At 39.1% G+C, this 25776-nt stretch overlaps 1 pseudogene; it reads right to left on the bottom strand.

The window, feature by feature from the left end:
- Positions 1-1311: 1311 nt before the first annotated feature.
- Positions 1312-25188, bottom strand: LOC124514055 (histone acetyltransferase type B catalytic subunit-like; annotated as a pseudogene).
- Between the last annotated feature and the right edge of the window lie 588 nt (positions 25189-25776).

The following is a 25776-nucleotide window of genomic DNA, read 5'->3' as shown; positions in this document are numbered from 1 at the left end:
TTCATTCTTTTTATGGCTGAGTAATATTCCATTGTGTGTGTGATACATATAGCACTTTTTCTTTATCAATCCATCAATCAGTGCACATTTGAGCTGTTTCTATAATTTGACTATTGTGGATAATGTTGCTATAAATATGGGGGTGCATGTATCCCTTTGAATTAGTATTTTTGTATTGTTTAGGTAAATACCTAGTAGTGCAATTACTGGATTATAGGGTAGTTCTATTTTTAACTTTCTGAGGGACATCCATACTGTTTTCCATAGTGGCTGTATCATTTTGCATTTCTACCAACAGTGCGAGAGGGTTCCCCTTTCCCCACATCCTCACCAACATCTGTTGTTTCCTGTGTTGTTGAATTTAGCCACTCTGACGGGTGTGAGGTGGTATCTCATTGTAGTTTTGATTTGTATTTCCCTGATGATGAGTCATGTTGAGCATGTTTTCATGTCTGTTGGCCATTTGTATGTCTTCTTTGGAGAAATATCTTTTCATGTCTTCTGCCCATTTTTTATTTTATTTATTTTGTTTTTAAATTCTTTAACGTTTATTTATTTTTCAGAGAGAGAGAGAGAGACAGCAAGCAGGGGAGGGGCAGAAAGAGAGGGAAACACAGGATCTGAGCTGTCAGCACAGAGCCTGACACAGGGCTTGAACCCATGAACCGCGAGATCATCACTTAAGACGAAGTTGGTTGCTTAACCAACTGAGCCACCCAGGTGCCCCGTCTTCTGCCCATTTTTAACTGTATTATCCATTTTTGGGGAGTTGAATTGCATAAGTTCTTTTTTTTAATCACAACTAAACATTTATTATTCTGTTAGGTGAAGCAATTGCAGTGGTATTTCAGAATATATATATATATATATATATATATATATATATATATATAAATGTAATGTATGCTCATAGACTCTAAACAGTATTTTAAAATATAAAATCTCTCCAAAAGAAAATATCCAACTACAGGTAAGATAGATAGCTTTTAATATAATAAAGGGGCACCTGGGTGCCTTAGTCAATTGGGCGTCCGACTTCGGCTCAGGTCATGATCTCATGGTTTGTGAGTTCGAGCCCTGCGTCGGGCTCTGTGCTGACAGTTCAGAGCCTAGAGCCTGCTTTGGATTCTGTGTCTCCCTCTCTCTCTGCCCCTCCCATGTTCATGCTCTGTCTCTCTCTAATACATAAAAAACGTTAAAAAATTTAATATAAGAAAATGTTACAAGCTTTTAAAATTAAAGTCATCATCAGATTTTCCATAACACTATGTACAGAAATTTGCAAACTTCCTGTACAGAGCAGACTAATCTTTACTCTTGAGCAAGATGTTCAGTAACATATTGGTAATCTTCCACAAGTTCCCGAAAGCTTTCTTGCAGCTGTTCATGTTGACTGCTTATTTCTATTTGATTCATCTGTTTTGTCAATTCTTCTGGTCTGAGATATTTTCTCATTTTAGCAAGATCTCTCTGCTTTTTCTTATACCGGCTAATCCATCTTCTTTTAATGCCCAGTCAATAGCTTCTGAATTGTTCAGCATCACTCTTGTCAGTTACCAGTAGTCGAAGATTTTCATAAACCTGTGTAGCATGCACTTACTTATTTTGAACTTCTGTTGGGACTCTATTGCTATATCTTCATTGAATTCTTGCATCAACTTTTCCTGGGAAAAACATGACAAGTCTTGACAAAGCTTCACAAGCACAAAGTCTCTTAATTTCACATAGCTTTTTGATGGATCTTCCACTGTAATATCAAGAACAGAAGGAAATACAATGTGGTATCTATGAGCTGTTTCCAAGAATTTGAGGACCATGGCCTTGACCTTGAAATAGACTCAGTATCAGCATCTGACTTATACATGACTGGGTTTTGTCTGGATACACATAGTAATTATAGACTGTCAGGTAGCCTGTGGTTGCAAAGAGTGTAGCCCCATCTTTATTATACTTCTCAAAGACTAGAAACTAGTGTTATCTTTCATAATCCACGTCAATACAGCTAGCACTTTCAATAAACCACATCAAAAATGACTGAAGCCTTTAATGATATTCTCAAATGCTTTTACATGCCATGCCAGACTTGTATATCTGAAAGGTAAAGTTTTCTCCTCTTGTTGGACTGAGAACAGAGTATGTATGCAGTATGATTCCAAATGTCTTGAAATCAACTTCTTTTCCCAGCAAAGAGAGAAAATCATTCGTGTTTGTACAAAATTTAGGTGGAATGATTTGTCCAATTTTGCCCTTTACATCATCTGCCTCTACACAGTCGAAGTTTTCATCAACTCTAGATGCATATTTGACATGAAACAATGTTGACAGGCTACAAGCAATATAGCATGATAGGTTCTTCAGATCCTTGTAACAAAATCATTTTCATCATCCCCAAAGAGTTGATGGGTTTATTCAAGTCAGAAAGTTCTAATTTAATTCTCAAGATCTTCAGGAAAATGAGCTATTTTTAGTTCAATTACTGTGTTGGTATTACATTTGTACTCTGCAAGTTTCTTCTCCACTGCACTCTGGCACTTAATCAAAAATTTCTCCAAATTTCACAAAATCCAACCATTTCCAAGCTGCAAGAAACTGTGGCTGAGGAAGGATGAATCTATAAGTTCTTTATACATTTTGAATACTAACATTTTATCATTTGCAATATCATTTGCAATAACCATTTGCAAATATCTTTTCCCAGTCTATAGGTTGCCTTTTAGTTTTGCCGTTTCCTTCATTGTGCAGAAGCTTTTTATTTTGTGATGTCCTTTTATTTTATTTTTGTTTTTGTTTCCCTTGGCTCAGAAGACATATCTAGAAATATGTTGTTATGACCAGCGCCAGAGAAATTACTGTCTGTGCTCTCTTCTAAGATTTTTATGCTTTGGGGTCTCAAATTTAAGTCTTTAATCCATTTTGAATTTATTTTTGTGTATTCTGTAAGAAAGTGGTCCAGTTTCATTCTTTTACATGCAGCTGTCCAGTTTTCCCAACACCATTTGTTGAAGATTCTGTCTTTTTTCCATTGGATATTCTTTCCTGCTTTGTCAAAGTGTTAATTGACCATATAGTTGTGAGTTTATTTCCGGGTTTTCTATTCTGTTCCATCGATCTATGTGTCTATTTTTGGGCCAGTACCATGCTATTTTGATCACTACAGCTTTGTAATATAGCTTAAGTCTGGAATTGTGATGTTTTCAGCTTAGCCTTTCTTTTTCATGATTGCTTTGGCTATTCAGGGTTTTTTGTGGTTCCATACAAATGTTGGGAATGTTTGTTCTAGCTCTGTGAAAAATGCTGGTGGTATTTTTATAGGGACTGCATTAAATGTGCAGATTGCTTTGGGTAATATAGACATTTTAACAATATTTGTCCTTCCAAACCATGAGCATGGACTATTTTTCCATTTCTTTGTGTCCTCTTCAATTTCTTTCTTCAGTGTTTCATAGTTTTCAGAGTATAGGTGTTTCACCTCTTTGGTTAGGTTTATACTTAGGTATTTTATTGTTTTTTGGTACAATTGTAAATGGGATTGATTCCCTAATTTCTCTTTCTGCTGTATTATTATTTGTATATAAAAATGCAGCAGACTTCTTTACATTGATTTTGTATCCTGTGACTTTACTGAATTCACTTATCAGTTCTATCAGTTTTTTGGTGGAGTCTTTCAGGTTTTCTATATAGTGTATCATGTCATCTGAAAATAGTGAATGTTTTACATCTTTCTTGTGAATTTGGATGCCATTTATTTATTTATTTATTTACTGTTGTCTGATTGCTGTGGCTAGGACTTTCCAGTACTATATTAAATAACAGTGGTGAGAGTGTACATTCCTGTCTCATTTCCAACTGTAGAGGAAGATCTCTCAGTTTTTCCCCACTGAGGATGACATTAGCTGTGTGTTTTTCGTATATGACCTTTATTATGTTGAGGTATGTTCTCTCTAAAACATGAGTGTTTTTATCATAAATGGATTATGTACTCTGTCAAATGCTCTTTGTGCATCTATTGAAATGATCCTATGGTTCCTATCTTTTCTTTTATTAATGTGTTGTATCACATTGATTGATTAATGTATACTGAACCAACACTGCAACACAGAGGGAAATCCCACTTGGTCATGGTGAATGATTTTTTTAAATGTATTGTGGGATTAGTTTTGCTAGTATTTTTTTGAGAATTTTTACATTTATGTTCACCAGGGATTCAAAGAAGGAAACTTGTCAATGAGAATATAGTAGAGGTATGAGAATGAAAAGAGTGGGGATCATACAAAGGCTTCATGCATGGAATATACTTGAAAGAAAAGAACTATAAGAGTCCTATCATAACACCCCAACATCATCACATTCTAACTATTGTTAATTTACTTTAAGGTGTAAGTATGTATGTATGTATTCATGTGTGCAAGAGAAAGCAACACTGGTGTTACAGATGCCCACAAGCTCAAAGTAACCTGCCACTTTTCTCATCAGAGCCAAAGCCCATGAGTGCCCTGAAGCTATGGGGATCAGAGCATACAAGTGTTGTGTTACCAAACCTTCTGGAACTCCCAAGGCCACTGTTAAAACAAGAGCCAGGAGCACATAGCTGCCTAGGCTGTTAGAACATCTGTGACTTATCACCATAGCTGGGACCCTTCTGTTTGAGTAGGAACCAAGGAGACTACACTTCCACTGAGAAGCCTGTGTTACTGCTGAGGAACCCATTTCCCCACTGTTGCTGCTGTACCTTCAGGAAGTGTGGCAAAAAAAAAAAAGAAAAAAGAAAGTAAAACAAAGGAAAATAATGGAAAAAGGAAAGGAAAAAGGAAAGGAAAGGAAAGGAAAAAAAGAAAAGGAAAAAAAAGGAAGGAAAGTACAGGAAAAAAGAAAAGAAAAGAGAAGAGAAGAAAAGGAACAATGTCTTCTCTCTTTCTCCCACCTCCTAATCTCCAAACCTTGCCTCCCATTGTCATAACATAGTAGATACCAAACAAGAAAGGGACCTGGGAAATGTAATCTATGGGATTCCATTACCTATGATACACAAGGATGAAAACAGAGCTAAGAGCACCAGATACAATAGGATTATAATGTCTTTATTGACTATTTTTCTGTAAAATAATTATATGTGGTTATAGAAAAAATATTTAGCTTTCCTTAATCTTAGAACATCTTTATGTTCCCTTTGTTTGTAATGGATATTATCCCTAGAAATAGGGATTCACAACTGACATTCTTTTCTTTCAGTGCTTGGAAAATATTGTGCCACTTATTTTTGGCTTCCAGTGGTTTCTGATGAGAAATCCACTGCCACCATATTCTCTCTGGCTTCTTTCAATATTTTTCCTTCTTTAGGTTTCAAAAGTTTAATTTGATGTGTATTGGTGTGAATTTATTAACTTATCATATTTGGGATTCTTCCAGCATCTTTAATTTGTAGGTTTATGTATTTCATCAAATTTGGGAAATTTTCAGCTATTATTTCTTTGAATACCTTCTCACTTCCACTCTCCTCTTCTTCTGGGACTCCAATAATATGAATGTAGGATTTTTTTTGAATGTTGGATCTCTTATTGTTGTTCCACAGATCACTGAAAACGTTCACTTTATTCAGTTTATTTTCTCTCTTTTGTTCAGATAGTAAGTTCCATTAAACTATCTAAAAAGTACACTGATTCTGTCCTCAATAATGCCTCTGCTATTCAGCTCACTCAGTGAGATTTTTATTTCAATGATTGCATTTTCATTTCTAAAACTTATATTTTGCTCTATTATGTAACTTCTATTTCTTTACTGGGGTTATCTTTATTTTCAGTTTTTAAAATAATTTCTAGGTGCTTATTCAAGCATTTTTATGATGGCTACTGTAATCCTTGTCAGATAATTCCAATAGCCCATTCATCTTGGTACGGCATCTTGGTGTATAGTCTATTATCATTTATTTTGTGGTTTTTCTGCTTATTGGTATGTTTGGAATGATTTCCAGTTGTATCTTGGACATCTTACATATTATGAGACTTTGTATCTTGTTTCATCTTAATTTTTCATGGCTCTCCCCCCTGCTGAGGTGTAATGGAACGCCCAGGCAATATGTATGTTCAGCTTCTATCTCAACTTTACCAACACCATCCAGGCAAAAGTGGGACACTCACTCACACTTCCTTATTGTAGATGTGTGACATAGAAACACAGATCCACACTGGGCCCCACTGATTCTAGAGAGAAGGACAGGGCTGTCTCCAGGGGAAGATGGTGGCGTAGGAGGACGCTGGGCTCACTGCGCGTCCTGCTGATCACTTAGATTCCACCTACACCTGCCTAAATAACCCAGAAAACCGCCAGAGGATTAGCAGAACGGAGTCGCCAGACCCAAGCGCAGACGAGAGGCCCACGGAAGAGGGTAGGAAGGGCGGCGAGGCGGTGCGTGCTCCACGGACTGGCGGGAGGGAGCCGGGGCGGAGGGGCGGCTCGCCAGCCAAGCAGAGTCCCCGAGTCTGGCATGCAAAAGCGGAGGGGCCTGACGGACTGTGTTCCGACAGCAAGCGCGACTTAGCGTCTGGGAGGTCATAAGTTAACAGCTCTGCTCGGAAAGCGGGAAGGCTGGAGGACAAAGGGAGGGAGAGCTGCGGAGCCCCCCGGTCGACAGAGCTCAGTTTGGTGGGGAACAAAGGCGCTCGCCAGCGCCATCTCCCCCGCCCATCCCCCAGCCAAAATCCCAAAGGGAACCGGTTCCTACCAGGGAAATTGCTCGCTCTGCGCAAACACCCAACTCTGTGCTTCTGCAGAGCCAAACCTCTGGCAGCGGATCTGACTCCCTCCGGCTGCCACAGGGCCCCTCCTGAAGTGGATCACCTAAGGAGAAGCAAGCTAAGCCTGCCCCCCCGCCGCTGTGCACCTTGCCTACCCACCCCAGCTAATATGCCAGATCCCCAGCATCACAAGCCTGGCATTGTGCAAGTAGCCCAGACGGGCCACGCCACCCCACAGTGAATCCTGCCCCTAGGAGAGGGGAAGAGAAGGCACACACCAGTCTGACTGTGGCCCCAGCGGTGGGCTGGGGGCAGACATCAGGACTGACTGCGGTCCCGCCCACCAACTCCAGTTATACACCACAGCACAGGGGAAGTGCCCTGCAGGTCCTCACCACGCCAGGGACTATCCAAAAGGACCAAGCGGAAGAATTCCCCTCAGAAGAATCTCCAGGAAATAACAACAGCTAATGAGCTGATCAAAAAGGATTTAAATAATATAACAGAAAGTGAATTTAGAATAATAGTCATAAAATTAATCGCTGGGCTGGAAAACAGTATACAGGACAGCAGAGAATCTCTTGCTACAGAGATCAAGGGACTAAGGAACAGTCACGAGGAGCTGAAAAACGCTTTAAATGAAATGCAAAACAAAATGGAAACCACCACAGCTCGGATGGAAGAGGCAGAGGAGAGAATAGGTGAACTAGAAGATAAAGTTATGGAAAAAGAGGAAGCTGAGAAAAAGAGAGATAAAAAAATCCAGGAGTATGAGGGGAAAATTAGAGAACTAAGTGATACACTAAAAAGAAATAATATACGCATAATTGGTATCCCAGAGGAGGAAGAGAGGGGGAAAGGTGCTGAAGGGGTACTTGAAGAAATAATAGCTGAGAACTTCCCTGAACTGGGGAAGGAAAAAGGCATTGAAATCCAAGAGGCACAGAGAACTCCCTTCAGACGTAACTTGAATCGACCTTCTGCACGACATATCATAGTGAAACTGGCAAAATACAAGGATAAAGAGAAAATTCTGAAAGCAGCAAGGGGTAAACGTGCCCTCACATATAAAGGGAGACCTATAAGACTCGTGACTGATCTCTCTTTTGAAACTTGGCAGGCCAGAAAGAATTGGCACGAGATTTTCAGTGTGCTAGACAGAAAAAATATGCAGCCGAGAATCCTTTATCCAGCAAGTCTGTCATTTAGAATAGAAGGAGAGATAAAGGTCTTCCAAACAAACAAAAACTGAAGGAATTTGTCACCACTAAACCAGCCCTACAAGAGATCCTAAGGGGGACCCTGTGAGTCAAAGTACCAGACACATCACTACAAGCATAAAACATACAGACATCACAATGACTCTAAACCCGTATCTTTCTATAATAACACTGAATGTAAATGGATTAAATGCGCCAACCAAAAGACATAGGGTATCCGAATGGATAAAAAAACAAGACCCATCTATTTGCTGTCGACAAGAGACTCATTTTAGACCTGAGGACACCTTTAGATTCAGAGTGAGGGGATGGAGAACTATTTATCATGCTACTGGAAGCCAAAAGAAAGCTGGAGTAGCCATACTTATATCAGACAAACTAGACTTTAAATTAAAGGCTGTAACAAGAGATGAAGAAGGACATTATATAATAGTTACAGGGTCTATCCATCAGGAAGAGCTAACAATTATAAATGTCTATGCACCGAATACCGGAGCCCCCAAATATATAAAACAATTACTCATAAACATAAGCAACCTTATTGATAAGAATGTGGTAATTGCTGGGGACTTTAACACCCCACTTACAGAAATGGATAGATCATCTAGACACATGGTCAATAAAGAAACAAGGGCCCTGAATGAGACATTGGATCAGATGGACTTGACAGATCTATTTAGAACTCTGCATCCCAAAGCAACAGAATATACTTTCTTCTCGAGTGCACATGGAACATTCTCCAAGATAGATCATATACTGGGTCACAAAACAGCCCTTCATAAGTTTACAAGAATTGAAATACCATGCATACTTTCAGACCACAATGCTATGAAGCTTGAAATCAACCACAGGAAAAAGTCTGGAAAACCTCCAAAAGCATGGAGGTTAAAGAACACCCTACTAACGAATGAGTGGGTCAACCAGGCAATTAGAGAAGAAATTAAAAAATATATGGAAACAAACGAAAATGAAAATACAACAATCCAAACGCTTTAGGACACAGCGAAGGCAGTCCTGAGAGGAAAATACATTGCAATCCAGGCCTATCTCAAGAAACAAGAAAAATCCCACATACAAAATCTAACAGCACACCTAAAGGAACTAGAAGCAGAACAGCAAAGGCAGCCTAAACCCAGCAGAAGAAGAGAAATAATAAAGATCAGAGCAGAAATAAACAATAGAGAATCTAAAAAAACTGTAGAGCAGATCAACGAAACCAAGAGTTGTTTTTTTTTTTTTTTTAATTTTTTTTTCAACGTTTATTTATTTTTGGGACAGAGAGAGACAGAGCATGAACGGGGGAGGGGCAGAGAGAGAAGGAGACACAGAATCGGAAACAGGCTCCAGGCTCTGAGCCATCAGCCCAGAGCCTGACACGGGGCCCGAACTCACAGACCGCGAGATCGTGACCTGGCTGAGGTCGGACGCCTAACCGACTGCGCCACCCAGGCGCCCCCAAGAGTTGGTTTTTTGAAAAAATAAACAAAATTGACAAACCTCTAGCCAGGCTTGTCAAAAAGAAAAGGGAGATGACCCAAATGATAAAATCATGAATGAAAATGGAATTATTACAACCAATCCCTCAGAGATACAAACAATTATCAGGGAATACTATGAAAAATTATATGCCAACAAATTGGACAACCTGGAAGAAATGGACAAATTCCTGAACACCCACACTCTTCCAAAACTCAGTCAGGAGGAAATAGAAAGCTTGAACAGACCCATAACCAGCGAAGAAATTGAATCGGTTATCAAAAATCTCCCAACAAATAAGAGTCCAGGACCAGATGGCTTCCCAGGGGAGTTCTACCAGACGTTGAAAGCAGAGATAATACCTATCCTTCTCAAGCTATTCCAAGAAATAGAAAGGGAAGGAAAACTTCCAGACTCATTCTATGAAGCCAGTATTACTTTGATTCCTAAACCAGACAGAGACCCAGTAAAAAAAGAGAACTACAGGCCAATATCCTTGATGAATATGGATGCAAAAATTCTCAATAAGATACTAGCAAATCGAATTCAACAGCATATAAAAAGAATTATTCACCATGATCAAGTGGGATTCATTCCTGGGATGCAGGGCTGGTTCAACATTCGCAAATCAATCAACGTGATACATCACATTAACAAAAAAAAAGAGAAGAACCATATGATCCTGTCAATCGATGCAGAAAAGGCCTTTGACAAAATCCAGCACCCTTTCTTAATAAAAACCCTTGAGAAAGTCGGGATAGAAGGAACATACTTAAAGATCATAAAAGCCATTTATGAAAAGCCCACAGCTAACATCATCCTCAACGGGGAAAAACTGAGAGCTTTTTCCCTGAGATCAGGAACACGACAGGGATGCCCACTCTCACTGCTGTTGTTTAACATAGTGCTGGAAGTTCTAGCATCAGCAATCAGACAACAAAAGGAAATCAAAGGCATCAAAATTGGCAAAGATGAAGTCAAGCTTTCGCTTTTTGCAGATGACATGATATTATACATGGAAAATCTGATAGACTCCACCAAAAGTCTGCTAGAACTGATACATGAATTCAGCACCCTTTCTTAATAAAAACCCTTGAGAAAGTCGGGATAGAAGGAACATACTTAAAGATCATAAAAGCCATTTATGAAAAGCCCACAGCTAACATCATCCTCAATGGGGAAAAACTGAGAGCTTTTCCCCTGAGATCAGGAACACGACAGGGATGCCCACTCTCACCGTTGTTGTTTAACATAGTGCTGGAAGTTCTAGCATCAGCAATCAGACAACAAAAGGAAATCAAATGCATCAAAATTGGCAAAGATGAAGTCAAGCTTTCGCTTTTTGCAGATGACATGATATTATACATGGAAAATCCGATAGACTCCACCAAAAGTCTGCTAGAACTGATACATGAATTCAGCAAAGTTGCAGGATACAAAATCAATGTACAGAAATCAGTTGCATTCTTATACACTAACAATGAAGCAACAGAAAGACAAATAAAGAAACTGATCCCATTCACAATTGCACCAAGAAGCATAAAATACCTAGGAATAAATCTAACCAAAGATGTAAAGGATCTGTATGCTGAAAACTATAGAAAGCTTATGAAGGTAATTGAAGAAGATTTAAAGAAATGGAAAGACATTCCCTGCTCATGGATTGGAAAAATAAATATTGTCAAAATGTCAATACTACCCAAAGCTATCTACACATTCAATGCAATCCCAATCAAAATTGCACCAGCATTCTTCTCGAAACTAGAACAAGCAATCCTAAAATTCATATGGAACCACAAAAGGCCCCGAATAGCCAAAGGAATTTTGAAGAAGACCAAAGCTGGAGGCATCACAATCCCAGAATTTAGCCTCTACTACAAAGCTGTCATCATCAAGACAGCATGGTATTGGCACAAAAACAGACACATAGACCAATGGAATAGAATAGAAACCCCAGAACTAGACCCACAAACGTATGGCCAACTCATCTTTGACAAAGCAGGAAAGAACATCCAATGGAAAAAAGACAGCCTCTTTAACAAATGGTGCTGGGAGAACTGGACAGCAACAGGCAGAAGGTTGAAACTAGACCACTTTCTCACACCATTTACAAAAATAAACTCAAAATGGATAAAGGACCTAAATGTGAGACAGGAAACCATCAAAACCTTAGAGGAGAAAGCAGGAAAAGACCTCTCTGACCTCAGCCGTAGCAATCTCTTACTCGACACATCCCCAAAGGCAAGGGAATTAAAAGCAAAAGTGAATTACTGGGACCTTATGAAGATAAAAAGCTTCTGCATAGCAAAGGAAACAACCAACAAAACTAAAAGGCAACCAACAGAATGGGAAAACATATTTGCAAATGACATATCGGACAAAGGGCTAGTATCCAAAATCTATAAAGAGCTCACCAAACTCCACACCCGAAAAACAAATAACCCAGTGAAGAAATGGGCAGAAAACATGAATAGACACTTCTCTAAAGAAGACATCCAGATGGCCAACAGGCACATGAAAAGATGTTCAGCGTCGCTCCTTATCAGGGAAATACAAATCAAAACCACACTCAGGTATCACCTCACGCCAGTCAGAGTGGCCAAAATGAACAAATCAGGAGACTATAGATGCTGGAGAGGATGTGGAGAAACGGGAACCCTTTTGCACTGTTGGTGGGAATGCAAATTGGTGCAGCCGCTCTGGAAAGCAGTGTGGAGGTTCCTCAGAAAATTAAAAATAGACCTACCCTATGACCCAGCAATAGCACTGCTAGGAATTGACCCAAGGGATACAGGAGTACTGATGCATAGGGGCACTTGTACCCCAATGTTCATAGCAGCACTCTCAACAATAGCCAAATTATGGAAAGAGCCTAAATGTCCATCAAGTAATGAATGGATAAAGAAATTGTGGTATGTATACACAATGGAATACTACGTGGCAATGAGAAAAAATGAAATATGGCCTTTTGTAGCAACGTGGATGGAACTGGAGAGTGTGATGCTAAGTGAAATAAGCCATACAGAGAAAGACAGATACCATATGGTTTCACTCTTATGTGGATCCTGAGAAACTTAACAGGAACCCATGGGGGAGGGGAAGGAAAAAAAAAAAAGAGGTTAGAGTGGGAGAGAGCCAAAGCATAAGAGACTGTTAAAAACTGAGAACAAACTGAGGGTTGATGGGGGGTGGGAGAGAGGGGCGGGTGGGTGATGGGTTTTGAGGAGGGCACCTTTTGGGATGAGCACTGGGTGTTGTATGGAAACCAATTTGTCAATAAATTGCATATATATATAAAAAAAAAAAGAAGGACAGGGCTGTCAACAAGCTCTGGTTTATACCATAAATGGTATATTAGCTTCCTGCTAGACTCTCCACCACCTGGCTGAGGAATCACAATGCTGCCTGTGTCTGCCAGGTAGAGCATGAGTTAGCTTCTTGACCAGCCTCACTGACACCACTATGTATAAAAGTACACCTGATTTCATGGATTATGTAAGATGGACAATCCACTTCCTGTTCACCCCACTGAAACTGTGGGAATGAGAGTAGTTTCTCATCGGTGTTTCTCTGAAGTAGGGTGGGTATTGTCAAAAAGTTTTTCTGTTTTTAAGCCACACTTATCCATGACCTGGCCAGGGGAATAGCTTTTTCTTTGAGCTTTTGTTTATTTTTGTCTGTGCCTGTTGGTGTTTCAGAGTTGGATGTTTCTACAGTCACTTTCTGGGGCATATGAGAGGCAATAAGGAAACCAAAGTACCTCACTTGCTGTGTCCTTTAAATCCCAAGGTCCCTGGACAATCTGTCTTCTCCTTTCCAGTGATCTGTTTTGTTTTTTTTTCCATATTTGCTATGTTATGTCCAAGGTTTTTATTTGTAAGTATAGAGTGAGGGAGATGATCATGCTTATTAAATCCCTAAACATGCCTATGCAAACAATGATACAAAATTAATGTTTGCCTATCACTTTTGGTAACATTAAAAATAAACTTAATATAGTGACTTAAAGTATGTAGAAAAAGCACACTGCAGGTGGTGTTATATACTGTTATAATAATTTTGCAGTAAGTGTCTTTCAAAATTTAAAAGTATTTTGGGGGGCACCTGGGTGGCTCAGTCAGGTGAGCATCCCACTTCAGCTCAGGTCATGACCTCACAGTTCGTGAGTTCGAGTCCTGGGTCGGGCTCTGTGCTGACAGCTCAGAGCCTGGAGCCAGCTTTGGATTCTGTCTGTCTCTCTCTCAAAAATAAATAAACAGGGGCACCTGGGTGGCTCAGTCGGTTAAGGGTCCGACTTCAGCTCAGGTCATGATCTCATGGTTTGTGAGTTCGAGCCCCGCATCAGGCTCTGTGCTGACAGCTTGGAGCCTGGAGCCTGCTTCGGATTCTTTGCCTCCCTCTCTCTCTGCCCCTCCCCAACTCATGCTCTCCCTCTCAAAAATAAATAAACGTTAAAAAAATAAATAAGCATTTTTAAAAAGTTTAAAAGTATTTTTTATAGCTAGCCCTATTGTAGTGGTTTTAATTTTATTACAATAGATGTATTCATAGATTACCTGTCATTTTGCCCTGTATTAAATGTGTATAAAGAGAAAAAAATAAGATATTTGCTTATAGTTGTTGACCAATTGTTGACCAAGTCAAATGTGTTGATTTTGGGGGCACCTGGGTGGCTCGGTTGGTTAAGCGTCTGACTTCGGCTCAGTTCACGATCTCATGGTTCATGAGCTTGAGCCCCACATAGGATTCTCTGCAGTCAGCACAGAGTCCACTTCAGATTCTCTGTCCCCTTCTCTCTCTGTCCCTCTCCCACTTGTGCTTTCTCTCCTTTTCTCTCAAAAATAAATAAAAACATCAAAATGTATTGATTTTTAAATTATCACTTTTATCTTTTCAACTTGTTTTTTGTCCACTGTGTTTCACTTTTCTCAGTTGAGGCACATGTTTCAAAAATTAAAATAAATATTAATTATACAGCTTAATGTCACTTCACATATATAAACATCCTGATAACCACCACACAGTTCAAGATGTAGAACACTTATTCCATCATAGAAAATTTTCTCATACCCTTTTCTAATCAGTAGATGTAGCTACTGAGCCAGCAGCTTTTTTGACCTGTATCAACATAGATTAGTTTTTTCTGATCTTGAACTTCATATAAATAGAATCATACAGTTTATAGTTTTTTGTATAGTTGGTCTATTTTATAAGCATCATATATTATATTCATCCATGTAGATTTATTAGTAACTTATTTTTCATAGTGGCATAGTATTCCATTGTATGAATGTATCTATCATACTTCAAGAGGAGTGCAGGAATGACGTCAAGATGGTGACATATGTCATTCCTGACTTCAGTCCCCCTCACAAGAAGATCATTTAGCAAATATCCTTAGACAAGATACAACTGTGAAAATCACAGATTGCAAGGGTGAGGCTGAAGCATACCCTTGGACCACAGAGGCCAGGAAAGACCAAATTAGAAGGATCAGAAAATCGGCTTCATTTTAACCACATTGCCCCTATCTGAGACCAGCACACTGACAGAGCTCCACAGAATTTATGGTTTTCTCCAGTGGAAAGAAGAGAATCCAAGATGGACATCCAGCTTCCTAGCATTGTGGGACACTTCCTGGGAGGCCCATAGAGGTTTCATCTCATGGGGTCCCGGGAGAATCTGTGGAGTTTTACTGGGGATCAGATAGAGATGGGAAGGGGGGAGGAAGTTACAGCAACCAGCACTCAGATCTTGGTGGGCCATGTTTCTGCTTACAGTGGGGCTTGAGCAGAGATCCCAGCTAGTGGCTCTGCCTATCTGCAGAGTTGAAGCTATAGCTCCCTCTAGCCAAGGGAGTTCTGCCTGATTTGGATCCCTAGGCAACAGGCCATACCACCTTTGGAGCCCATTCTAAGGCTCTACCCAGGCAAAGGAATTAATTTGCCTTAGCCTAACTGCTAAGCACAACTTCCAGTCCTGCCCCTCTGGGAAGTATGGACACAGATGCCCAACAGCTGTGGAACACATTCTATCGCCTGCCTGGCAAGAGAGCAAATTTTCAGTCTTGCCCAGTTGCTGAGCATAGCCTCCAAGTCCTGCCCCTCCAGGAAGTGTGGCCAAAGTCACCTGGAAAGTTCAGAGCCCATCCAATGACCTACCTGGGCAGAGAGCCAAGCCCGCATCCCTGCCCAACTGTTGAACATAGCATCTGGTCCTGCATAATCAGGGAGCCTGAAAAGTGACACTGAGCAGCCTTGGAGCCCATCCTATAGTATCACTAAGTCCAGCCTGTAACCCTACCCAGTGGCAGAGAAAAGCTTAAAGTCCTGCCTTATTTCTGAACAAAACTTGTGGCCTCACCCAAGCAGGCATCTCAACCATTGGGTCTGGGCAATAGGGAAGCACAGCTTGTGACCTCACCTGACCAGAGAAGCACAGCTTGTGACCCCAGCTGACCAGAGAGCCAAGACAGCAACAACCTACCTGATTGCAAAACCAAGCCTATGGCCCCATTTAACTTTATGGCACAGCCTGAATTCATCCATTTGATCTCAGAGCATAGTCTGAGGCTCCAACCAACTGTAAAGCCTGGCTTATGGCCCCACTTGAATGTGGAGTCCAGCCAGTGGCACCATCTGGTTGTTTGGGGAGCACAGCTGGAAGCCCCACCAAATCATATGTGGTTGCAGAGACCAGGTAGTGGACCCAGCTGACCTTGGAACACAGACAACAGCTCCTCCCAACCATAGAGCTCAGCCTGAAGTCCTGCTTGAACAAAGAGCCCAGCTAATAGGTACACCCAACCATGGAGCCAAGGCAGCAGCAACCCTCCCACCCTCAAGATCATGGGCACTATCTCACCCAACTAGAGACCCTGACAGCAAGCCCTGTCGACCCTTGAATGATACCAGCTGGCTTGTACAGTACCTTGAGCTAAGCTGACTGGTGAAGCTTTTTTCCTGCCAAACCAAACCAGTAAAGTTTGGAAAAGAGACTACTTGTTCAAATGTGCAGATACCAATGCAAGCATAAAAGAATTGTGAATATAAGATAAAAATGGAACACTAAATGATTAATAAAGCCCCAATAATTGACCCCAAAGAAATTGAGTTCTATGAACTGACAAAGAATTCAAAATAATCTTCTTTAAAATGTTCAGCACACTACAAGAACACACAGACGACAAGGAAAAAAGAACAAAGGATGTACAAAACAGAAAACAATTAACAAAATGGCAACAGCAAGTGCTTGTCTATCAATTACTTGAAAAGTAAATGTATTAAACTATCCAATCTAAAGACATAGAATAGGGGCACTGCACGGCTCAATCACTTAAGCGTCCAACTCTTGATTTTGGCTCAGATCATGATCTCATGGTTCATGGGTTTGAGCCCCACATCGGGCTCTGTGCTGTCAGTGTAGAGCCTGCTTGGGATTCAATCTCTCCCTCTCTCTTTCTCTCAAAGAAAAATAAATAAGCATTAAAAATAAAGAATAAAACCATAGAATGTCTAACTGGATTTAAAAAATATCTAATGATATGCTGCCTACAAAAGACTAAAGTGAGGGATATACTTAGTCTGAGAATGAAGAGTTGGAAAAATATATTCCAAACAAATAGTAAACAAAATAAAGCAGAGACAGCTATACTTATATCAAACAAAATAGAATTTATGCTAAAAATGTTCACAAGATACAAAGGAAGTCATTATAGAATGATAAAAAGGTCAATTCATTGAGAAGATGTAACAATTGTAAATAATTATGCACCCAACATCAGGGCATGTAATATATAATGCAAATAGTAATAGAAATAAAAAGAGAAATAAACAGTAATACAATAATAATTGAGGACTTTAATACCCTACTCTTGACAATGAATAGATTATCTAAAGAATCAATAAGGAAACAGTGGGTTTGAAAAATACTGTAGGTTAAATGGACTGAACAGATTTATACAGAACATTCCATCCAACATCAGCAGAATACACATTCCTCTCAAATTCAGGACATTACTACTGAACTACTGAAAATAAAAAAGATATAAGAGATTATTATGACCAATTACAAACCAATGAATTAGATAACTTAGATAAAATGGAAAAGTTTTTAGAAACACACAGACTACTAGAACTGATTCAAGAAGTGGAAATCTTAATAGAACTATAATAATTAAGAGATTAAATATTAAAGATCTTCAAAAAAAGAAAATCCCAGTAATAGCATCAATAGGTAGTTCTACCAAACATTTAAAGAAAAAAAAATAGCACCAATCCTTCACAAATTCTTCCAAAAAAATTGAAGAGAGGGGAACACTTCCTAATTCATTCTATGGGGCTAAGCTTGATAACAAAGTCATATGAGAACATTACAAAAAGAGAAAACTATAGGCCAATATGTCTTATGAATATGGATGCAAAAATCCTCAAAAAATACTAGTAAATGGGTTACAGCAGCATGTAAAAGGTATTGTAAACCATGACCAAATCCTGGAATTTATCCCAGGAATGCAAGGGTAGTTCATCACATAATAATCAATAGAATAACCTTCAGTAATAGAATGAAGAAAAAACCCAACATGATCATTGCCACTGGTGCAGGAAGAGCCTTTGACAAAATCTATTACCCCTTAATGATAAAAAAACATTCAGTAAATTAGGAATAAAGGCGATCCTTCTTCACATGATAAGAGCATTTATGAAAAACCCACAGCTAACATCACATTAACGGTTCCTATGATTAGTAATAAGACAAAGTGCCCACTTTTACCACTTCTATTCAACATTTTACTGGAACTTCTAGTCAGAAAAATTAGGAAAGAAAACAAAATAAATGACATTCAAGTTGGAAAAGAAGTAAAACTATCTCTATTTACAGATGACATGCTATAAAAATTCCTAAAGAATTCACAAAAAATGAATATATCTAATAAACAAGTTCAGCAAGACCACAGGATACAAGATGAATACTCAAATATTAGTTGTATTTTTGTATATTAACAATGAATGTTCCAAAAAAAGAAATTAAGGAAAGAATTCCACTTAAATTAGCATAAAAATAACCACTTAGGAATAAATATTATCAAGAGATGTGATACTTGTACACTGAAACTATAAAGCATTGCTGAAATAAATTAAAGAAGACCTAAATAAAGAGATACACATTCTGAGTTCATGGATTAGAAAATCTAATATTGCTAAGATGATATTACTCCTCAAATTGATATACAAAGTCAATGCAATCCCTGTAAAAGTTCCAACTGTCTATATATATTTTGCATAAATGCACAAGCTAATCTTAAAGTTCAAAAGGAATTTCAAGGGACCCTGTATAGCCAAATAAATCTTGGAAAAGAACAAAGTCAGAGAACTCAACTTCCCAATCTCAAAACTCACTCTAAAGCTACAGTTATCAAAATTGTGTGGTATAAGCATAAGGATAGACATATAGATCAATGGAATAAAATAAGAGTCCAGAATTAAATCAATACATATGAAATCAATGATTTTTTAAACAAGGGTGCCAAGGCCATTCAACGGGGGACATCAATCTTTTGAACAAGCAGTGTTAGGACAACTGAATAGCCACATGCTAAAGAATGAACCTGCATCGTTACCTCATACCATATACAAAAATTAACTGAAAATTGATCAGTGAACTCTTAGAAGAAAACATTGGGTAAATATTCACGTTCTTGGATTTCAGAATGGATTCTTAGATATGACTCTAAAAGCACAAGCAACAAAAGAAAAATAGGTAAATTAGACTTCATAAAAGTGAAAAACATTTGTGGATTAAAGGACACTAAGAAAAAAGTAAAAAGACAACAAAAAGAATGAGAGAAAATATTTGCAAATTATACATGTAAAATATGTAAAAATGGTCAATAAACTCATGAAAATCTGCTTAATACCATTAGGAATTAAGAAAATGTAAATCAAAACCACACTGAAGCACCACTTCCAAACTACAATAGTGGCTATAATAAAAAATGTGGAAAACAACAATTATCAGAGAGGACATGGAAAAGTCAGAATGTTAATATATTCCTAGTGGGAATGCAGCTGTTTTGGCACAGTTTGTTGATCTCTCAAGAAGTTAAACGTAGAATGATCATATGAACCACACATATATATATTACTCGTATATATATATATATTATATATATATAATAGGTATATATAGGTCTCTTTTATAATAGGTATATATAGGTCTCTTTTATATATATATGTATATATATATATATGTATAATATATATACATATAAAAGAATTAAAAACAGAGGTGCCTGGGTGGGTCAGTCAGTTAAGCATCAGCTCAGGTCATGATTTCATGATGGTGAGATTGAGCCCCACATCAGTCTTAGCACAGACCCTGCTTAGGATTCTCTCTCTCTCTCCCTTTTTCTCTGCCCCTCCCCTACTTATGCCCTTGCTCTTTCTCAAAAAAAAAAAAAAACCTAAGAAAACAAATAAACTTAAAAAAAAAATTAGGAGCACCTGGGTGGCTCAATTGGTTAAGCATCCGACTTTGGCTCAGGTCATGATCTCACAGTGAGTTCGAGCCCCACATAGGGCTCTGTGCTGACAGCTCAGAGCCTGGAGCCTGCTCAGATTTTGTGTCTCCCTCTCTCTGCCCCTCCCCAGCTCACACTCTGTCTCTTTCTTAAAAATAATAAATAAACATTAAAAAAATGAAATTTTTTAAAAAATAAAAAAAAAGAATTAAAGGGGCACCTGGGTTGCTCAGTTGGTTAAGCCTCTGACTCTTGATTTTGGCTCAGTTCATGATCTCACATTGTGAGATCAAGCCTCATGTTTGGTTCCTTGCTGAACATGGAGCCTGCTTAAGATTCTCTCTCCCTATGCCCCTCCCCCTACTCTCAAAAAAAAAAAGGGATAAGGATTATACAAAATAAAAAGAGGCATATGGACACTCAAACTTTTCTGAGTGTAGAAGACAGTTTATTCAGTTTTATTTATTCATTTTAAAAGTTTGTTTATGTATTTTGAGAGGGGGGGAGTGGCAGAGAGAGGGAGAAAGAGAATCCCAAACAGGCTCCACGCTGGCATTGCAGAAAAGATCATGACCTGAGTTGAGATCAAGAGTTGGACGTTTAACCAACTGAGCAACCCGAGAACCTCTGGTTACTCAGTTTTAAACAGTCTGCTTCTCAGGGAAAAATAAAGATAACTCAGAAAGTAAAAGCAAGATCCACAAAGCAAATGAAGAACCACAGAGACTAGATCTCAGGGGGTAGGACTAATCCCTAGTCAAGGAACGTCAAGAGGAGACTAGTTAGAATTTGAATTGCCATGTTCAGTGGCTGTTATGTGCTTATTATTTCCTTCTGAATGGTAGTGTCTATAGTAATTTTCCTGTACCTGTCTCAAATTTTATGTTGGGAAGGAAGGGAGCAATTATTTGTCACATTAACTCACAGGTCTTCAGATTGAGAATGGTACTCAAATAGGTGAACCTGAAGAACAATACCTGAAGAGCCTCATGTGCACTGGGACTTAACTGAGATGATGAGATCTTGGTCTTGAGCAGAATTTTTAGTGGTAAGAGACTTTGGAAGGTCTTGAAGGAGACAAGTGTAATTTGCATTCTGAAGGAATATAAATAATTGTGGCCATATGGCAGATTGTAGAAGACTGTATTTTCCAAAGATGGTTACTACCTCATCTTCCATCCTACATGCTGTTTAAGAACATTGTTATACACCATTGAGGCTTGGGGAGTCTATGTTCCTTCTCCTTCCAACTGGGCAGGTTTGGGAGAATGCTTCATCTAATGGAGTTTGGTGAAGATGACATTATTTGACTTTCAAGGATAGACAATAAGAGTCAATGCAACTTCCATATGGCTTTCTGGGACACTTGCTTTTGAATCCTGAGCTGCCATGTAATAAGTCTAATCATCTGGAGGCCACCATGATATAAGAAAGCTAAGTCATGTACAGAGTTCATGTGCAAACATGAGCTCTGACTTACAGTCAGCATTTGAGTTCTTCCAGTCCAGGTATGATATGTGTGAGTGAATGTCCCTTTATATTATTTCATTTCCCAGCAAATGAGTGACCCCTAGATTTCAAGTCTATCAAGCTGAGGCACCAGATATAATGGATCAGAGATGTCTTTTTTACTGTTCCATCTCAGAGTTACTGACTAAAAAAATATAGCATAATACAATTTTTGTTTTATACCACTATATTTTGGATGATTTGTTAAATGTAATAATAACCAGAATAGGAATTGGCATCAGAAGTGTTTCTAGAGGCACCATTTTAAGGATGCATTCTCTGAATTAGTTCTTGATAATTGGAAATTGGTTCTCTGATCTTAATATATTTAAAGACATCAATGATTCTGTTTCCATTGGCAAAGGGTACAATGATAGTTCATGGTGTACATCAGCAAAACAGTTTTTTATATTATCACCTATAGACACCTGGAAGCAAATGCATATATATGGCAAGACTTTGGGTGACCACAACACATGTGTAGCTATAAAACAGGTTAGTGAAAATAAGTATTATAAAGGGAAGATTTTTTGCTTCTACATGTTCCAGAGAACTTGAGAAAGAAAATGATGAGCTCAGGGTTTTAAATTCCCATATCAAATTTTGGATAGGGAACCAAACCACACCTCTGACTGCTCTAAAAAATAGTCATCATTTTTTGTAGTCATGAGGCTAAGGTTTCTGAAAAGTTAAACTGAAGTGTAATCTTGTGGAATGCTGAAGTATGATACAAGTTTAGTTTTCAACCTCATGGATTCTCTTACATTAAAGTTAGAATATTGATAGGGAAGATATTAAACAATGAGGATTTAGACAAGGACATACAGGAAAATCAGGTTGAATCTAAAATCCTTGAAATCCTAAATTCTGCTGCTCTGCCTTTGCTACTAGTAGCAGCCTTTACACTCATGTCTGAGAAGATCAGTCTCCTCTAGCATGAAAAACTTCTAATGGGTTTACCTGAGGTAGTTGCCTTGCAAGTGACTACTGATTCACCTTAGGACCTACCCATACAATGTATCATTGCTTTTATTTTTCATTTTATTTTTCCAACATTATTAAGATATGATTGACATATAATACATGGAAGTTTAAAATGTGTTGATTTGATATACTTATATATATTAGTCCTTCACCCCTTATCTGCAATTTTGCTTTCACGGTTTTAGTTACCCGTGGTCAACTGCAGTTTGAAAGTAGAGTATCTTTTTTTTGACAAATCATCAAAAGGCCAATAGTAGCTTAACACTATGTCACAATGCCTGTGTCATTCACCTCACTTCATTTCATTATGTAGGCACTTTACCATTTTATATCATCACAAAAGGATGAGTACAGTAAGATAAGATATTTTGAGAGAGAGAGACAGAGAGAGAGAAGGCACATTCACATAACTTTTATTATGGTGTATTGTTATAATTGTTCTCTTTTATTATTGTTAATCTCTTACTATGCCTAATTTATAAATTAAAATTTATCCTAGATTTGTATGTAAGGGAAAAAAACATAATATATATGGGGCTTGGTACTATCCATGGCTTCACACACCCACTAAGTGTCTAGGGATATTAGAAAATATCTGCCAACAGACAAGGGGGGGCTACTGTACTGCAAAATGATTTCTACTATAGTGTTAGTTAACACCTCCATAATGTAACAGTTGCCATTGCTTTTAGACCTATAACCAGATTCAAGTCCTAGCAGCTTCCAGAACATGAATTCAAAAGTATAGCCTATGAATAAATGTGATATACATAAAATGAGTTATATGATTGTGTTCACTTATATTAATGGAAACCAAAGAAACATATACAGAAATAGATCCTAAAGTTGTTAGGTCAGATGATAAAAATGTGTAGCATTGGGCCAAATTTACTTGTATGGTCTCACTGAGTAGAAACCTCATATTTAATATGCCAGATAGAGTGACAAGAGTGAACCTAACAATTTGCTTGGTTATTTAACAGAAACATGAACCCAAAGACATGCTATAGTAAATGAAATTAAAATGTCAGAACTTCCTTAGAACAGCAGAGATAAAAGTATCCAAAGGTTTAGAGGGTTTGAAAGGATAGACTGGATTTATCACTTAATACCTCCACAATGGTGTCTGGAAAAGCCCAGAAGATTCTCTTTACCAAAGCCATCAGAAACACATTCCTGACGCGAGCTCCAGAATTATTGAAGGCTTTGTGAGGTATAATCTTGTTAGGGCATGATAAGAGTGGAAACTGCTACCATCAAATTGGGCTTCCTGAACTGAAAAAGGACATTGTGTTCCTGGTTTGGAAGGAGCCAAGTGGAGACATATATTTGCCAAAGACAAGGTGAGTATTATTACTATAATAGGTGGCAGAGCTCAAGCAGTAATAATAATTTTCTGACTCACAGTGATCTTTGGTATTGACAAGTTGATTATGGTGTCCCTAGATGGGCAGCCTACTCAATTCTACTTCATCTGTATAAATAAAATGACTCTATACCTAATGAGTTGAAATCTAACTTAAATCACTATAATAATCACAGCCTCTCATCAGTTTCCACACTGGATCCACTTCACAGACAGGATGCCCTATAAAAAGGGAGAAGCCAGATCTCCTTGAAAAAGGATTATGCTACCTAGCCAAAATAAATATTGTAAATCTTCATCTGGTCTTCCCTAAAAGGACTTGCATCCTCTTACCAGGACAACTGTGCATTGAGGAAACAGGGAAGAAATCAGACTTGTCAAAGGTTACTAGACATTGACTCTGAAGTAACTCTAAATCCTGGCGACCCAAAATGCCACTGTGGAATTTTCACTCAAGTAAGTGACACAGCTCCTACTAACCTGTTGTTATCTCCTTCACAGAAGGCATAAGGCATAATAGACATACTTAGAAACTGAACTGAACCAATTTTCACACTGGTTTCCTGATTCATAGAATATGAGTTATTATGATAGGGAAGGTCAAATGAAGAACAGTAAAACTGTCTCTAACTATCCATATAGTAAACCAAAAGCAAATGGAGGAAACTTCAGAGGTTAGCACCACCATCAAGGACTTGAAATATTCAGGGAGTAGAGATTATCATAACAGTCCCATTCAACATTCTGATCCGGTCTGTACAGGAGAGGGATGGATTTTTTTAGATTAACAGGGGATTATTGTAAACGTGGTCAGATGATATTTGGGATGGTGGAAGATGGTGGCATAGGAGAACGCTGGGCTCACCTTGTCCTGCTGATCACTTAGATTCCACCCACATCTGCCTAAATAAACCAGAAAACCGCCAGAAGACTAGCAGAACAGACTCTCCAGAGCCAAGCATAGACAAGAGGCCCACGGATAGATGGTAGGAAGGGCGGAGAGGCGGTGCTTGCTACGTGGACTGGTGGGAGGGAGCCAGGGCAGTGGAGGGGCAGCCAGCCTGGCAAGGCAGAGCCCCCGAGTCTGGCTTGCAAAAGCGGAAGGGCTGGACTCCGTGAGTTCTGACGGCCAGCGGGACTTAGCATCTGGAATGTTAAAGGTCAACAGCTCTGCTCTCGGAGAACAGGGAAGGTGAGAGGATGCTGGGAGGGAGGGTTGTTGAGCCCTGGAAGACAGAGCTCAGCTAGGTGGAGGAACAAAGGTGCTGGCAAGCACCATTTCTCTCTCCCATCCCCCAGCCGAAAATCCAAAGGGAACCAGTTCCCGTCACTGAACTTGCTTGCATGGCGCAAACGCCCAATGCTGTGCTCCTGTAGATCCATCCCTCCCATGGGCCTGCCTCCCTTCTGGTGTTGCAGGGCCCCTCCCACAGGGGACCACCTACAGCAAAGCAAGCTAAGCTTGCCCCTCCTGCCCCTGTGCACCTTGCAGATCCACCCTGGCTAATATGCCCTTGGCCAGATCCCATCAAAGCAATACCACAAGCCTGGCATTGTGCAAGTAGCCCAGACAGGGACCACACCACTCCACAGTGAGTCCTGCCCCTGGGAGAGGGGAAGATAAGGTACACACCAGTCTGAATGTGGCCTCAGTGGTGGGCTGGGGGCAGACATCGGGTCTGACTGCAGCCAGCCCACCAACACAAGTTACCCTGGACAGCACAGGGGAAGTGCCCTGCAGTTTGGAGCCACTGCAAGGACTACCCAAAATGATGAAATGGAAGAATTATCCTCAAAAGAAACTCCAGGAAGTAGTGACAGCTAACGAATTGATCAAAAACGATTTAAGTAATGTAATGGAAGAAGAATTTAGAATAATAGTCATAAAATTAATCGCTGGGCTTGAAAAAAGCATAAAGGACAGCAGAGAATCTATTGCTACAGAGATCAAGGGACTAAGAAATAGTCATG

This window comes from Lynx rufus, unplaced genomic scaffold, assembly GCF_022079265.1.
Source record: "Lynx rufus isolate CCGP_SWC_20201006 ecotype Redwood Valley unplaced genomic scaffold, mLynRuf1.p SCAF_19, whole genome shotgun sequence".
NCBI classification, from domain to species: Eukaryota; Metazoa; Chordata; class Mammalia; order Carnivora; family Felidae; genus Lynx; species Lynx rufus.
The sequence above is the reverse complement of the archived record's forward strand: the minus strand, read 5'-3'. Positions and strand labels throughout refer to the sequence as shown.